The sequence below is a fragment of the Filicampus tigris genome, chromosome 11, assembly GCF_054856515.1.
Source record: "Filicampus tigris isolate MCC_2025a chromosome 11, RoL_Ftig_1.0, whole genome shotgun sequence".
In the NCBI taxonomy this organism is placed as follows: domain Eukaryota; kingdom Metazoa; phylum Chordata; class Actinopteri; order Syngnathiformes; family Syngnathidae; genus Filicampus; species Filicampus tigris.
Window position 1 is genome coordinate 6,406,172 of NC_141227.1, and position 17,093 is coordinate 6,423,264.

A 17,093-nucleotide genomic window follows, 5' to 3' on the forward strand; every position below is an offset into this window, starting at 1 on the left:
TGGCCAAGCGCCATTCATTTGCATTCTAGATGCAGAACTGTGAAACAAAAATGACATCAAAGGAAAAAGAGAACATGAGTTTTGTAAGGTGCACAGATGAGGCGTTAACTGACAGAGTTTGAGTCGTTTAAGCATTTATTCAATATTGGTGTCAACTTTAAGTTCCATGAACGAGTACGCTCTTCATCCTCACTATTAAGACAATTCAGCACACTAGTAGAACGACGTGTTTTATTGGTAGTTTTTTCCATAACTAGTGACGATTTTGGCATACAAGTACACAGTTGAATCTTACTAGTAGACTATTCTGCCGCACTTGTAACAGCACTAGACCCCAGTAATAGGCACGTCATGCACTAGTAGCCTCCTAATCAAGGATATTGAATAATTGCTCAAATGTCAGGGTGGTCCTGGGTGTGCACAGGCCCACCCAGATTGACACACTTCCCCCCCCAGTGAGATTCATGAAATATATACTATTAAATATTTAGTAAATTATTGTTAATCTCCTAAGGTCCAAGATGTTTTTTGTTTTTTACATGCATTTTTATTTATTTTTGCTATTTGGGCTTATTGGAACCTAATTAGAAGAAAAACTAAGCATCATCTTTTAGTTTTTTGTATTGTATTGTACTGTATTTTGTATACTGTATTTTGACTGTAGTATGTGATACTCTTCTGAGGATTGTGCTCAGTGAAAGAAATATTCAGGCCCACCCTGATTTTTCCAGGCCCACCCATTAGCCACGTTCTGGCTCCGCCCCTGGCGTGTGTGTGTGTGCGTGTGTGTGTGTGTGTCTGTATGGTGTTGATGTTAGCAACCATGGCAGGTCAGCGGCCCGTGCCATGTCTAGTCCACGGCTGTATGTTACATCAAGTCATTGGTGCTAAAACCTGCTCTGATCCCCGGCACGCCACCCTGACCTCACACATAGCAGATGCCTCGGTATCAGGAACTTGTATGACGTGACTCCACACGCGTCCCCAACTTAACACGCATGTTGTACGGCTGTATTTTAAGCTGCAAATTCATTTGCTTTCTCCTACGGGGATGAGGATTTATCTACATACTTCTTGACCTCTAAGATGGTATAGAATGTCATCTGCTTTTATAGTACATATTGTAGTCTCATCTGCGGCACTGCTTTAAAGCACAAGTAGGAATGCTGCTTGGCTTTGAAGGCGTGAAGATTAGTTACATTGTGGACTGTTTCGACAAATCCGTTCACCAAGTTCATATTCTTGCTGTTTTACGAGTTTCTTCTTAGATTTTTACTGTTTGTCCAAGGTTTCTTTTTAAAAAAAAAACTAATTATTTATAGAGCATCAACGCTTGGTTCTTGTCACACTGGAAACGACATCTTCCGTACAACGTTCTCATCAAAATAGGATGTCATTGTTACATAATGTATAATGCTGTGTTGCAGTTTTGTCTGCAAAGTTTATACTGCCAGATTTAATAATAAACTTGTCAAGTCTGACAAATTGAAAGAGCCAATACAATTTTGCATCCTGCACTTCAAATGAGCAAACCTGAAACAGCTACTGTATTTCCAATAGCTTTGTAACAATATCCATCCATCCATCCATTATCCAATGCGCTTATCCTCACAAGGGTTGCGGGCATGCTGGAGCCTATCCCAGCAGTCTTCGGGCAGTAGGCGGGGTACACCCTGAACTGGTTGCCAGCCAATCACAGGGCACACAGAAAGAAACAATATTTGCACCCTCCATCACACCGAGGGGCAATTTAGAGTGTCTAATCAACTTACCATGCATGTTTTTGGAATGTGGGAGGAAACCAGAATACCCGGAGAAAACCCATGCAGGCACAGGTGGGAACATGAAATCTCCACACAGGAAGACCGGATTCAAACCCACGACCTCTGCACGGTGCTAACCAGTCAACTAACGTGCCGCCATAACAATATACATTTATATTAAATGAAGACACAATTTCGAACCATCAAGTTTCTAAACCACTTTCCCACTTCATAGTGATGTGTAAACTGGAGCCGTGGATTTTGGGCGAGAGGCAAGGTACACCCTGGACGCGACCTTTTACACATTATTCACTAACGTATGTTTTTGCGAATTTAGAAGAAAATGGTGCTTGGGGGTACTTTCCAGCAATTCCACAATATTTCACACTGCCTGTTAAGGTTACGAGATAATGCAAGTAAATGTTTTAATGTTGCAATTCCATATAACTAAAACAATAATGTGAAAGGCTCCCAGAACTGCAGAGTTGGGTGACAACTCTCAATGGGTTTGTCACATTATACTTCACTTGAATTGTCACTGACCCATTGTTGCTATAAAAGACTGATTAGTGAGGCTGTAAAAGCTGTAGCTTAATTTAACTGTCTAGCACAGCATCACTCAACTGTTCTCACTCTGAGTTCTGAGTTCTCACTCAACAGGTTATTGGTCCAAATGTGGGTATCATAATAGGAGAGGGTTTAGCACTGTTGCCTCACAGCAACTACATTTCTAAAATGAAGGACACAAGATTCTGAAACCAAAAACAAAATACATAAAATAAACTAGTAAGTATTATAAGATCATGTAAGAAGTCATATAATCGCACATTACTGGACCAGAATAAAAATAACACGCAAAAAATCTGGAAAGTATTAAATAGAATAAATAAAAAAAGCTTGAGGAAAACTGAATATCCAAGACATGTCATAAAAGATAAAGATGTTGTTATTGAAAAAAAAAAAAATTGAAATAGAGCTAATGAATGTAGTCATTTCTTTGTTCATACTGGTTATAATTTAGCAAAATGAATCCCTGAGCCAGAAAGTAAATATAAAATAGTATATTTAAGAAAATTAATTTTTAGTAAAGGGTGTTATAGAAACTATACACCCATTTAAATATCGATGGCCAAAATGCAAATCCTCCCATCTGGCAGAGGTGTCAAATCCAGGTCCAGAAAGTAAACCCTGCTACACTTTAGCTACCGGTGATTCTACTCAAGAGCCCGTTCACCTGCTGGTTGGGCAAACTGGGCTCTGTTGGAATTGGAATGACACAGGCTACCTGTTGTGTCATGTGCATGTGTGTAATCATTTTATTGCCAAGGTGCTGCTTATAACTCCTATTTGGATAGAAAGAGAGAACACAATGGGTACATTTGCATTGAAATGTACAAAACTGTGAAATCTATCCTGCCTGGCTGGGAGCTCAGCACCTCTGAAGCTGTGTTCCGAGAATTGCCCCTGATTTCAGTGCATTTATTTTGGTTTTCTTACCCCTGAATTTTGAGGAAATGTCTTTCGTAAAAAAAATTCCTGTGCTTCGTCTCATTATCCACCCTTCCATTTTCTGTCGTGCTTATCCTCATTAGGGTTGTGGGTGTGCTTTGGGCCTTTCCCAGCTGACTGTGTGCAAGAGGGAACATCCATCCTGGACTGGTCGCCATTTGAACCACTAATTTATATGTACAGTATATGTGCATTTGCCGGTCCAAGTACAATTGTATAATTCTGGGAGTGATAGGCTAGAGTGGCCTGAGCAAGAATCAAACCCTCTTGTTGTGAGGCAGCACTGCAAACCCACTCCCTCAAATACTGTACTACAGGAAACTGTGAAAACCATAGCAGACTGATCATAACAGACTAAATCTTTTTTTAAATAAACAAACAAACAACAATTAAAGGTATTCTTTATTTGATCACTTCAGTGTCCAGGTATGGTGTTGACCAAAAATTAAAACAATATAGATTATGCCACACTCTTTAAAAGGCAAGAATAAAGTTATTTGAGAGGTTTTTTGTTTGTGGTAAAGGGTACATGCACATGCTCCTATGCTCTATAACACAGGTGTCAAAGTCAAGGCCCGGGGGCCAGATCTGGCCCACAACCTCATTTTATGTGGCCCGTTAAGACAAATCATGTGCGTCAACTTCACGTTTCTTGCTAATTGTTTTCACTTTTAACAACACTGAGATATGAGATACTGCAATGTGTTATTTGTTACCTATCCTCCCCCTTGAAATAACTTGAAAAATGATTGAACAATTACTTTCCGGCGTCTAATCTCAAAACTAGCTATCCATCAATTTGTTGTGTATATGTGATCATATAAAACGATCATACATTTACTTCACAATCATAACGGCCCTCCGAGGGACACAATAACTACGATGTGGCCCGTGACCAAAAATTTGTTTGACACTGCAGCTCTAAAAAGATAGGGCAACATTTAAATGGCATATCCTCCAAGGCAGCTATATATAACACTGGGCAACAAATGTTTACTAAATTTTAAACTTTTCTAGACGATTTATTTTTTGCACTTTTTCCAAATCAGCCCTCATTTTTTTAGAAGATTGAGTTTTCATAATAATAATAATAATAATAATAATAATAATAATAATAATAATAATCATAATAATCAAAAGAAGAAGAATGTAATAAGAATAATATATCGTTGCTGTGAAAAACACTTATGTCCATGATTTTACATTTTAACATTTTTACGTGAATGAGATTTCTGCATTACAGGCCATTAATGTGAAAATAAAAAATAAAAAACATTTAAAAATATGGACATACCGGTACGTGGTTTTCACAGGACAGCGACGATATGTCATATGAAATATAATATTATTGAGTAATATTTATGAATTAAGGGTAACGTTCAGCAATAGGAGGATTTTTTTTCTCCCTGTAATGTCATAGCTATAAAATACAACATGATAAGATTCGTATTGGGCAGGCTTTTACAGGTCAAATTTAAAAAGAAAAATGCAAATATCTCTAAGACTTTTCCAAAAAAGTAAAGTCATTTTTAAATCAATGGCAAAAATATGTTAAAGGATAGATAAAACCACCTGTAACTAAAATTTGCTGTTGACTAGTGTAATTTTTTAAAGTCTGAATCACTTAGGATAAGAGAAGTCATAAGAGTTGCAGGCCTTCCATTTATGTGCCACCAATGACCACAGTGTTCTTTGTAAAATTAGTACACTATGTTTTTTTTTTCTTTTCTGATTTGGAGTTTTAAAATGTATGAAGAGGAATAACTTCATATCACATTTCTGCACAGAACTCCTTCTGTCCAGTAGAGGCAAAGCCCAAGATCCTGATTGTGCCAGCAGCAGCCACACCCAGAACAGCTGGAAAGGGGACAGAAGAACACAGATGGGAGGGGAAGAGCCAAGTGTTAACACAGTTCCACACAGCTTACACCACCACCACAGAGAGACAGCGAGAGCGAAAGAGCGAGAGAGCGAGAGAGAGAGCGAGAGAGAGCGAGAGAGAGAGAGAAAGAGAGAGAGAGAGAGAGTTAGAGAGATAGAGAGAGTGAAAGAAAGAGAGCACTTTGAGAATGTGCAGGTTTTATTAATGCTATGGGGTCATAGGCTCTAAACAACAGATTTAAGCGCACGTTCCAAATGATTCCTATTTATTATAGAAAAAAAGTTACAATGTTTGTGAAAGTGAACAATGCAACCATTTATAGAGCAGACAGCGAAGCCTTTAACAAAGGCCTTTTGCATACTGCATGTGACTCACATGAAAGAGGATGTACTGGAACAACTCAACTCTGATTTCCTCTGATACACCCTTACCAAAAAATATCCTTTGTACAAAAAAAAATCATGCATGTTTCATTGACTTTCTGCTGTAATATTTGCTTTGCTGCAAAGAAATGATAACTTTAGTCTCTACCAAATGAAAATACATGTCTTCTAAACTTCACCTACCATTGAGAACAGTGTTGTTAACAAGCTTGCTACACTTGAATGATTAAAAAAATAATAATAATACTATTATAATATTTTTTTGGTGGGCCCATACTTCTTCAACCTAAATTAGATGTGTTTCAGGCTGAGCAGTAGCGTTGTGAGAACTGCAACAGTGCTTCACTTTACAGGGTCTTTAAATGATGCCATTCACTGCCACATTGTTTAAATATGCATTTCAAATGTTTTTTTTTTTCACAACACTGTCTTCATGTGAATGTTGCACACACACGGGCCTTAAAGTATGTGTGAAAATTGGGAGCAGTAATGACCTCTGGCCTATTACGAACAAAGTGTACCCGGCTGCCCCGTTGAGGCCATGATGTCACCCTAAGTACAGAACGGGCAGTGCTGGAAGAAAAGAGGCTGAAGAAAGAACTGCCTAGAAGAGTAATTATATGAGAGAGGCAGTGTATCAGGAAATAGCTTTTTGGTTTGAGAAAGTCAAGAGTTCGAGGGAGCATTGCTAACTGAAAACAGAATTTGAAGAGAGGGAATGCAAATAAAGCCTAAATGTTCTCCCAGCCCCCCTTGAAAATGGGTGGCATTTTAGCCAGTGGTCAGAACAGAAAGCATGCGCACCCCCTCTTGTGCTTTTCTTTAACGTTCCTCCACTAAACTCATTTCCACCCACTCCTCCGCCTTCTTTCGTTTCTTTATCATTCCGTGTGTGCGCAGTTAGTTGGCAAGCGCTCGTCTCTTTCCTCTTCCCTCACACATTTTAATGGGTATCTTCCCAATAACTTTTTTAGAGCAGGAAATTTCAGCACACCACATTGCGTGAGCAGAGCTGAAGGAGTGCTCCATTCTTAGCTCGGCGCTGCTGAGTGCCAGGGTGTGTGGAGCTAGCCAGTGTGCGTGTGTGCGACTTAGAAAAGGGGGAGGTGAACTGGATTGGCATTGGTGTCAGTTTGTATTCCAAAGTTACAGCCCTCAGCACCCCCTTCTTTCAGCTTTTGTTCACAAATGTAATGTCAGGGTGGAAACGCCCAAGCACTGCGCCATAACTTCAGGAATCTTACCCCATCACCCCCACCTCGCATTTCACTTCATTGGCAAGAATTTAAAGTCCTCACCTCTCCTCTCGCTCCACATTGCCTCTACTTTTCTTTCGGGAAGCTGACTGGTCTTTTCTTTTAAATACCAGTCTCAGTTTTTAGACTTGTGGTTTAATGTCAATAATATTTGCTGTTCTCCACTGCCTCCCTGGCGTTATTCTCTTTTAACAACGGCCATTATTTTTAGCCACTGTTCAGAGTTCTGTCATTTCCTGTCGTAGGGCTCACAGTACTGCTGACCACAAAGTCAAGAGTCAAACACTTGGTGCCTCTCTGTGCTTTGCTTTCAGAATCACACCCAAACACAGCACGTTCTTAAAATGTTCTCAATTTGGCTTTGGGTCTCATTCAGCACGGTCAAGCTAAAAAAGAGGTATTTTCACTCGGACTCAAGTTGCCTCACAACAAATTACAATTCTTCCTCCTATACTGGATTGTAGCCATGAAAAGTTCCCAGGTGTAGGCAAAGTTTGCACAGTAGACTATACAGTTCCCTCTACAAATATACATTAAACAGAGAGCAGAATGTCTGTATGCATTCAAGCAGAGTGGTGGACATCATGGCAGCAGCTGTATTTGGGAGGTCATGTGGCTGACAATTGAATGAAAGAAATGGTGGACTGTGGTGAATCACATGGCCCAAAGTTGGACCGATGTGGATTTTGTAGATGCTTTTGTAGATACCTTTTATCTTGATTTCTCCATACACTGTACCTTAGTGCCTAAACACAGAACCCCTGGTTTATTGTTTTAAATTATGGTCAACAATTTCAAGAGTGGAGTACAAATGGAGCCTGACGTATGGACAAAACTCATTTTTATTAAGTCCCTCATTTTTATTCGTCACTCTGTTAAAATAAAAAAAAGAAAGAAGTTTGATGATTGTTTTAGCAAAATTAACCACTGTCAAATGTACTACTAATAATGTTAATAATAATAATAATAATAATGATAATAATAATAATAATAATAATACTTTCCCTTCTATAACATGTAACAGCACAAATGATCACACTTCTCATCTCTTGTTGAGACTGGCCTATTCACTTAGACCGTGGTGTCAAAAGTATGGCCCGCAGGCCAGATCAGGCCCAAAACAGGTTTAATCCAGCCCCAAGATGATTTTGTAAAGTATAAAAACAATGTTGGGCCCGACTGATTAATTAGCTTGCCTAAATGGGCCAAAAGGCAAAATAGGTAGATATGACACGGACCTTGAAGCTATCAAAGTGTTGCTGCGTAGATGTCACAATAGCTTGCTGACTGCTGAAGTGACAGAAGTGTGTCACTATGCTAGCATTCACATTAGCATTAGCATCTAGGTTGGCGCAGTTAAAAACCTTTGATTGCCGCAAAGAGATTCACAATGGGCAGGGGTCGCTGTCTGGGCATGTACCGAACATTCGGCTTTGGTCTGTGTTGTATTCTAATCTAATGAGTACTGCATTTCTTTTTTATTGACTTTATTTACAGCTTAGCACACAGCGCTACAGTAGTTGATCACATCGCATGAGTTTTTATCTTCTTCTGTCTTAAATCATGTACATCACTGCATGGGTGCCACCCAGTGTTCAGACTGAGACACCACAGTTGAAATTAAATGGTAACTAAAGAGCAAGATTACAAACTTGTGTTGCCAAAACTCTGGTTAAATGGTAGGTTTCCCTGAATGTCAAATATATACTGTATACATAAACAATCTGAAGTTGTTTTTTTTTAAGTTATAAACCATGATTTTACCGGATATAGATTTTCCTCCATATGGCCCTGAGCTAAAATGAGTTTGACGGGCGGCTGATTTAAAGACAGTGGTGCGAAGCAACTAAGTAATTACTTTGTACTCAGTTATTAGGCTTGCCCAAGGCCCGAAGTACAAATTCTTTGTTATTGTATTTAAGAGTATTTCATGTATCTGTTCTACTTTTTCTGACACCTTTGTGCTTTAATGCCCTACTGTATTGTTTGAAAACAGATGTGTACTTTCTATTGCTTACTTTGTCAAAATAGGTTTTGTTCTTTTTCCGATCTTTGCGGATTATGAGACGTTAAAAATACAAATAGAGAAAGGCAAATAGAAAGCGGTAATGTTAACCACGGTTGAGATCTTGACTGATGACTGATTGAGATTGTTAAGGACATAAAAGGGGGGGGGGGGGGGGTTGGGCGAACAGGGATATATCTTTAATTGCATAAATGCAACCTAAGCATTTTTGCAAAAAGTCAAAGTTCTTTTGTTCATTGAAATAACTGAAGTTCTACTACCAAGCAGACCAATGCATACCATGGTACCCTGATTTATGAGTTTGTGTTCCTTGACCGAGCTCATAACTCAAAAGTATTTTCATTATATTATGTTTTTTTATTTGACTGATCCATTCATTAACATGCTGAAAGTGTTGCAGCTGTCGCCTTCTTTTTTTCCACCTAACTCAAATGGCAGAGTAACTGAAGTGATGTCAAACTTCCATGGACTGTATATATAATTCAATGAAGCCTAGAGCACCCGACCTGAATGTGTAAAATTGCCAAGCTAAAAATTTACACATTTTCTTTTTCTTAAAAAAAAAAAAAAAGCAGAAATTTTCTATCCCTTTGCAATTCAGCAAAAAGTATTCATACATGCCTTGTTGCAGCCTTGATCCGAGCTTGTAGAAAAATTCAAGATCAGAAGATAAAGATGCTCGATGACTTGCGGTTGTTTTGGGAAGTGCCCAAGCAGGATTGAAATCTAGATTACACGAAACTGTGATGACATAAAAAGCGTAGTACTGCCAAATGTAATTACAATAGGTCTGTTCAAATGAAACATATGAATCCCATAAAAATGTCACTGGTATGTTTAATTTCCTTCCAGTATGCATTCACACGTCATTAACGTAGCTATCATCCACCCACATGCTGTATCTGGTCAAAAAACCCATTCAGCAGGATATATTCCCGATCCAGAGTTGCACATGTGGTTGTTACCAGATAATGGTAACAGCATGTAGACAGTATAATTGTGTCTACCATTCAGACCTGCAAGAGAATTAACATAGTGAAGCAACCCCTACTTAAGTGGGCTGAGGTCAAATAGCTGGTGTCCAGTGATGATTACGAGCAGCACTGCGAAAGAGCGACGGGCCAATGTGACATCACGCCCCACCCCGCCTCACCCCCCAGCTCCCAAAGAGAGACCCTCGGGGATGAATGAAATAGCTCTGGGTTCCTTTGTGGTCATTTTTGGCTGAATCACACTGCTGAGAAACAAAACCACAGTTTCTCTTGGACCCCTTTTATTCCGCTACTGCCAGTTTTCACCAGAACTGGAAAAAAAAAAAAAAGAAAAAGGAAAAAAAGAACACTGATTTTCCGGTGCCGTTTCTTGTTAAGGTCTCTTTCAAGCAAGCATTATTAAAATGTTACATGCTTTGGTTTAGAACTCCCAGGGAAAGGAATGTTTTTCAGAAGAACTGAGTCACCAAAGCTAGTCTAGTGTTTTCTAATTTTGCATAGCTTTGTCGTAACTACTTGTTTGTTAAAGTGAAATTCAAGTCTAAAATGTTCTTTACAATAATATGATGTACGCGCCCCCACTAGTCTAAACATGGTTTCCTGATTAATATTGCAATTGAAGAATAAGAATTCACCAGGAAAACCCACCTGTTTTTATCCAACTCTGGTTGCGAGCATTTTGCCTTGTGCAGCCACTTGCTGTTGACTGAAAATGACATCACAACGCCTAAGGGCTCAAGTAATCAGCAGACTCGGGACAAGATGGACTCTCAGGGTTTGGGGAACTCACAAATACTGTTAGAATTCAGCTTGCAGGCAAGGTTAGAATTTTGCTGCTTCATTTATATTCTGCAAACGCAATGCGAATCAGAATACCGTGTTTGGACTAGTGGGTCCGCATAGAACATTTAATTGAAAAGGAACATTTCTTACTTGACTTTCCTTTGCGGTTGCGAGTGTGAAATTAACCCTCTGAGCTCTATGCTTCATTCCTACTCATGCCCACCTCACTTGCTTTTTTGTTTTGTTTTTTAATTTTTAAGCTGTTTTAACGCAAATGTAATGAAACTTCCCAGAAACATCCAGCAAGTTTTTATGGTGTTACCGAAGCTTTCTTTTGTTGTTATTTTGCGAAAACACATCCTAACACCCAATGGTCATACTTATTTTTGTTGATTTAATGACCTCTTTCAAGCAGTTATTTTAAAGGCGTTAAAGAGACAGACATAACAGAATTACAAAAACAAGCATTACAGATTTTGGCTAAACTTTGGAGCTGGATGAAGCAAGAAACTATTCAACCTTGGTGAGGCTCTGAATAAAAGCGCTCATTGATTCATTTTCCGTCAGTACGGCATCAATGGAACGACCCTCCAGATTCATAATAGCATCACCCTTCTGTGATTTTTAAAGTGGAAGTCAACGTAAACATTTTTTTTTTTCAAGAATATGTTCTATGCAAGCCCACTAGTTGAAACAAGGCATTCTGATAATCATTCCGTTTGTGGAATAAGTGTTAATCCACTCGTTTTAGCCATCTCCGGGGGCGGCCATTTTATCTTCTGTCGACTGAAAATGACATCACAACTGCTCACAGCGGCCAATAACGCGTCAGATTCAGAAAACAGGTCAGCCGTGATGGTGAAGTCACACCATAAGGAATTCTAGCTCCAGCATACATCCCGTAGCTCCGTCGCATGACAAATGTGAATAGCGCTGCCTGGTTAACATCCATAATGGTGCACCAACCTCCACAGAAGGCACAGTTCCAGCTCCAGGACCCATAGCGGCTCCACCACACGGCCTCTGCATGCACTGGGAACGAAGGAATAAATATAATGCTCGCATGTCAAGTCTGCAACTCAAGAGAGGGAGTGAGGAGGAAGGAATTTGTCAGAGCTCCATAAACACATGCACGGATTCAGATCCCGGTGCCAGCACTCCGAGTGAGGAGAACTTTCCGGGGGCTCGCTGAGCCATGGGAAGGCAGAGGGTGAGAGTAAGCAGGGCTGCTGGGCAGACTGAGGGTTTACGCAAAGGCCAGCCAAGCGGCAATGATACACTGCGCTGAAGGAGAAGGACACAGGGCTGTGTATGTGTGTGAGAGCGAGAGATGAAAAGTTGCTGGATAAGGCACAGCTTGCAATCTGACCTGGATATTTTCAAAAAGAATTGCAATGAGTGCGCATTCCAGCAAATTTCCAAAATTTCAACTGAGAAGTGTTAAAAGGAGGAGCAATATCTGGATGACAAAAGGCTAATAGGGTGGGGAATGACTGAAAAGCGTTTAGCTGAACAGAACTGTGTTGCCTAATGTCTATCGGGCTAACATAAGGGGAGCTCGATACAATAAAAAAAAGAGGTTTTGATCGGTTTGGATTTTCGGGGGAGGCAAAGGTGAAAGTTAACTGAACGTCTTACTTGAAACATGTTATTTGAAACAGAGCCTAAACTCTTTGGGCCGGCAGATGTTGAACGGATCAAAGAATTTGTAGGGGGTGATGTTGGAACTAAACCACTGGTAAGCAAATCAGGCCCCATTCTGTCTGTATGGCTCGATCATCATCAGATGATTACAATGCTATAGTGGGAGAAATTGGCCAAGGAATGATAAAGTTACTCGCAATTGCAATGTATGCTGAATAACCCCCCAAAAAACAGGAAAACTCAATTGGTGAAAAACAGATTCATGCTACATCTTCTCAAATGAGTACCATGTTGTTGTCAGTCTTTGCACATTTTTTTGGGCAATTATCTCCAAACGTACAATCTCTGAAACAAATTTCTGAATGAACTTTACAGGGTCTTCAATGACTCTTACAGTATGTTGAGTAACTCACTTGTACACTTACAACAAACGCAATGGATCATTTTAAAGCATCAAGAAATATAATATAAAATATAACTCTACTGTGACGTGTGAATAAATATCCACTTTCCGAGCTGGCTCCTGTGCATTCAGAACGAGGTCAAGCAGAGGTCAAATGCTCACATGGCTGTGCGCCACAGACTTGGAGGCTTTCCAACACTGGGATAAGCAACGGCACTGTCTCACTGCTCTGTTGTCTCCTTTTCAAGAGCGGGCTGCAATTTGCAGATAAGGCGCAAGGAGCCACGTGGTGTGGATGTGAGCTCAGATCTGGCTTTACCTCTGTGTGCACGCTCGGAGGCAGAGATATCGGACCAAAAATGAAAAGCCTCAATTGTTGACAAGCAGGTCAGATGAGCAAAGGATGGCAGGTTGAGCAACACATTACAGCACGGAAGGTTCTGATATATTTGTATTGTGGAGGTGGAGGCAGCATTATGATGCTTAAGAATGCATAATGGAAACAGCTTGTGAATACTTTAAATTCATGCAAAGGTGCAGCTCAATACATTTGGACATTGTCGAGGACTTCATTTATGCCAGCATCGATTTTAATTACAAAAGTGAAGCTTGTATTGATTCGCTACACACAGAGTGGAGTTTTTTTTTTCTACCGAATTTTGATGATTGTAACTAACAATTTAGCTCAACACTTGAAAGAATTTCAATATAGAAAGTGCTAGGAATAGCCTAGTGTGTTTAACTCATCTGTATTTACACTTTTTGAAGTAAACTGCTGAAATGAACTTTTAGTCTTCGAAGTAAGCAGTAATACTAATTTCCATCCTCTTCAACAGGTTTGAGTCAGAATCTTGAGTTTATCAAATGACTGTATTTCTGTTTGACAAAAAATGCCTTCCATCGTTTCATAACTTTTACTGTTCTCTGATAGCTAAAACAAAACAGCATTGACACCGAGCTGAGGACAACTCTACACATGCATCCTCATGACACAAAGACAAAGGCCTTCTTTGTTGTATTTGGCAGGGAAACAAGACATCTGATGTCTTGTTTTTTTTTTTTTTTTTTTTTTTTTAAGAAAAATTGGGGCTATGGAAAATGTGTGAATGCTCGCTGATTAGTTACACTGTCCTGCAATGAAGCCAACATAGACTGTATTGCCCAAATGATTTGTTCACCTGTCTTAAATCGCATTTGAACTGAAAGAAGGTGTACAAGCACCTGCGTTCATTTTTAACTCATAGGCTTCAACAAAATGACGGCTCACCCTTCTACAGCTTCAACTCTTTCGGAAAATCTTTCCACAGGGTTCAGGAATTTGTTCAGGAATAAAAAAATTTGACCATTCTTCCCATGATAGCACATATGTGAGAACACACACTCCATTGTAATTCATCCTACAGGCGTTACATTGGATTGAAGTCAGAACTTTCTGTGGCCGATCAAGTTCATCCACACCAAACTCTGTCATAGATGTCTTTATGGACTTTGCTTTGTGCTAAGTCGTGTTGGAACAGGAAGGAGCCAGCCCCAAACTTGAATTGGGAGCATGGAATTGTCCTAAATCTCTTAGTATACTGAATCATTCAGAGTTTAACTGGAACTAAGGGGCCGATATCTCGCTCATTTCCATGCTCTCAACTTTGTGGAACTGCTTTTCCTCTTTGAACATGACGAAAGCAAAGTCCATAAACATACGAGAAGATGGATGAGAGACATGGATGAACTTGACTGGCCTTACCAGAGTATTACCTCCATATTCCAATAGAACACCTTGGGCCTGGTACCTGTGTACGGATTTTTCAAATCTTGAAAGATTATTAATGGATGACAGACCCCACATACAAAGCTAAACAATCAGGCATTTAACAGTTTTGGCGGTGGTGTGTGAGGTCTGCTCGATGATCACAACACACAACACCACACACATAAAGATTATGTCACACCATCAATATCACACCAAGTCCTTTGAGAAAGAAGCCTCGTGTGATCACACATGATCTCACAAAACTGTATAAAAACAGACACAACCGGAGATGCACTAATGTTTCCCAAGTGTTTCTGAAGAGAACAAGGGGTGGGAACACTGAAAGCCGGTGATGTCGGCAAGAAAAGATATGCTTTGGAAAATACTTCTTGGCGGCGGGGCAACACACTTTTATACAAAAAACAACATCGGGAACGACATATTTTACTTACCGCCACTTCCTTGATCAGCAGTCCGGGAGCTTCTTTGATTGTCTGTATTCCATTCAAATCAAATGACTTGAGAGGATGACAACTTTCTATGAAGATTTTTAGTCATAAATATTGAACATGTTTCAGATTTAAGACTGTTGGCCTGACCCCGTTTTGGATCTTATTATTGGGACAAATCCACTCTTAACACACCTCAGCCAAACAACAATCTCATAAGACATTAGGTAGTCGGGCAATTGACGTCCTTGGTCGGTACGGGCAGGAGCGCAGCCAGATTTCGTCGGCGGCACTGTACTTCATAAAACCATGACTGTGGATAGTATGATAAATAGTGACTTCTCAGCCATGTTGTTTGCTTGCTAAGGTGTGAAAATCATGATTTTGATTGAAATTGAAAGAAGCAGATTCCTGAGCCACTTCATCTGGCTCCTCTCAATGCAGAGGAGCAGCGGAGCAGGACTCCGAGCTTCTCCTGGATGACTGAGCTGCTCATCTTATCTCTAATGGAAAGCCCGGACACCTTGTGGAGAAAAATAATTTCGCCCGCATGTATCCGGGATCTTGTCACAACACAAAGCTCGTGACCATAGGTGAGGGTAGGAGCGTAGATTGAAATATAAATCGAGAGCTTCGCCCTTTGGCTCAGCTCGTTCTTCACCAATACACACCAATAAAGTCAGATTTGGAGGTGCTGATTTTCCTCACAAACGCTCCAGTAAGAGTTGGAGGCAAGGGGATAACCGAAAGCGACATCATGAACTTAAGAATAGAATGTCACTTAAAATTCATATGCGAGTCAAGGCAGGTAAACGAAGATTTTTTGTACTTGACTTGGCCAGAAAAAAAAGGAAAGCTTATCTGAACAGCAGCGTCAAGGTTCTCACTCTTGACGTGCCTTTTTGATGCTGCTGCCAAAAATGACTGATCATTGCAGGTCAATGTGCCAAGCAGAGATAGAGCAGTGTGTACTGTTGGGGTCCGTCAGGAGACAGACACGACCGATTGGGCTGTGCGGAGATGAAATCTGATGGGCTTGGTCCGCTGATGTCGCACAAGCCTAATCTCCCTCCTCTTCTCGGAAACCCGCATCCAACCCAATGTTCAACATGTGATTACTGAGCGTCTCTTAGGGTCTTGCCAAACGTCTGACATGGTGGTGAAGTTTATGACTTCTTGTTTTCTTTTGACCTCGCAGAAAGTCTCCCACCCGCACCCTCCTGGGTGTGCATCAATTATTCATAATCCTCGGGTAGCCAACTTGAAACTGATAACCCACGTGCTATTTATACTTTCAACCGTGGCGTTCCTGGCTGCTTGGCAGTGACCGTACAGCTGCTTCTGGGCACAGTAGGGGAGTCTTTGGATAGCTGGACTGGAGGCATGCAGGGGAAACTTTCTTTTTGGGGAGAAAGGTTGCTGCTCCCTCAGTAGATGTGCATAAACATGAAAGATTTAATATAAGCAGATTGGTCCTTCCACATTGTAGATGGAACAGATTCATATTTCAGAACAGATTTGTGTCAAAGGGAATTTTTGTCCATCCAGAACATTTGGGACGACAAAGGCACTTATTTTAGAAGATAGGGCCCGACTCATAATCAGTGTTCTAATTCCTCACAAAGATGCTTGATGGAGGTGAGGTCAGGGCTCTCAAAACGTTCCACACCAAATGTCTTTATAAACCTAGTTTGTGCACTGGGGAACTGTCATGCTTGAGAACAGACGGGCCTCCAAATCCGAATGGAAATTAAATCGACCGGTAAACAATAGAATTTCTATTTTAGTGGGTTGACCTTATAAAACCTGAAACGAATATTTGAATATCGAACATTAGTCTACTTTGTATATTTTATAAAGAGTAGTCTTCAGTAGATAGCCAATCTTTATTAATAGGATTTCATAAAACAGACTATCGAACGACTGCCCCATCAATCAACAGCTGTAGGAATAGAATCTTTTCTGATTCCCAGTTGTCCAAAATCCCCATCAAACCTGTCAAGTTTAAAGTGGAAGTCACCCCCCAAAAATTATTTGCAATAATATATTCAATGTTGTTACCCTTCACTAGTCTAGACATGTCATCCTGATTAATAACAATTTTGTGGAATATGCGTTAAGCAGCAAAATCCACCCATTTTAGCCATCTCAGAGGGAGGCCATTTTGTCACTTCTGTCGACTGAAAATGACATCACAGTTGCTCAGGGATCAGGTAACGACCAATCTCAGCTCACCGGTTTTCTGAAGCTGAGCCA